The following is a 616-nucleotide window of genomic DNA, read 5'->3' as shown; positions in this document are numbered from 1 at the left end:
TGCCTCAAACTTCCCCTTGCCGCTGGCTGTGATCAGCCGGCCTGGGAAGCTGTGGGTGGTTGACGGGTTATTGGGAAAGGTACCTAGGAGGATATAAGATGCTTTGTAACGCCGTTCTGCATCGGGAGTGCAGTGTGCTTTGCAGGGAGGTTGGTGTGGAGCCATGCTGCAGCCCTGGGAGGCGGTGGTCCTAGCAATAGCCTTCTGCCCCGAGTGCTAGCACAGTACAAGTCTGACAGATGAATTTCATACTGTGCTGTGCTTCAGGAAACGAGCCGTGTGTGGGTAAACCTGAAAGGGCAATTTAGCAGGGCAGGTTGTAATTACATTTAGAGGGATTTGGCCAGGAGGAAGGTAGGCAAAAAGTAATTTAGAAGCCCTGCTGCCATATTCTGCGCTGTAATTCAAATCCTCTAATCCCCTCGTCAGGTGCCTTGGAGGCACCCACGTTCTCTAAGCAGGCGTTTTCACCGGTAGAGTTTTCTCGGTACCTCCTTCTGCTCGCTCAAACCCTTAAGCCCTAGTTCCACAGCAGCTGCACTGTGCTTGAACTGAACGTAGCTTGGTTTCACAACCTGGATGGTCTGTTGCCTACGCCGCCCGCGGGGCTGGCTTC

This window comes from Haliaeetus leucocephalus, unplaced genomic scaffold (genome assembly GCF_000737465.1).
Source record: "Haliaeetus leucocephalus isolate CR32 unplaced genomic scaffold, Haliaeetus_leucocephalus-4.0 Scaffold417, whole genome shotgun sequence".
NCBI lineage: Eukaryota > Metazoa > Chordata > Aves > Accipitriformes > Accipitridae > Haliaeetus > Haliaeetus leucocephalus.
The sequence above is the reverse complement of the archived record's forward strand: the minus strand, read 5'-3'. Positions refer to the sequence as shown.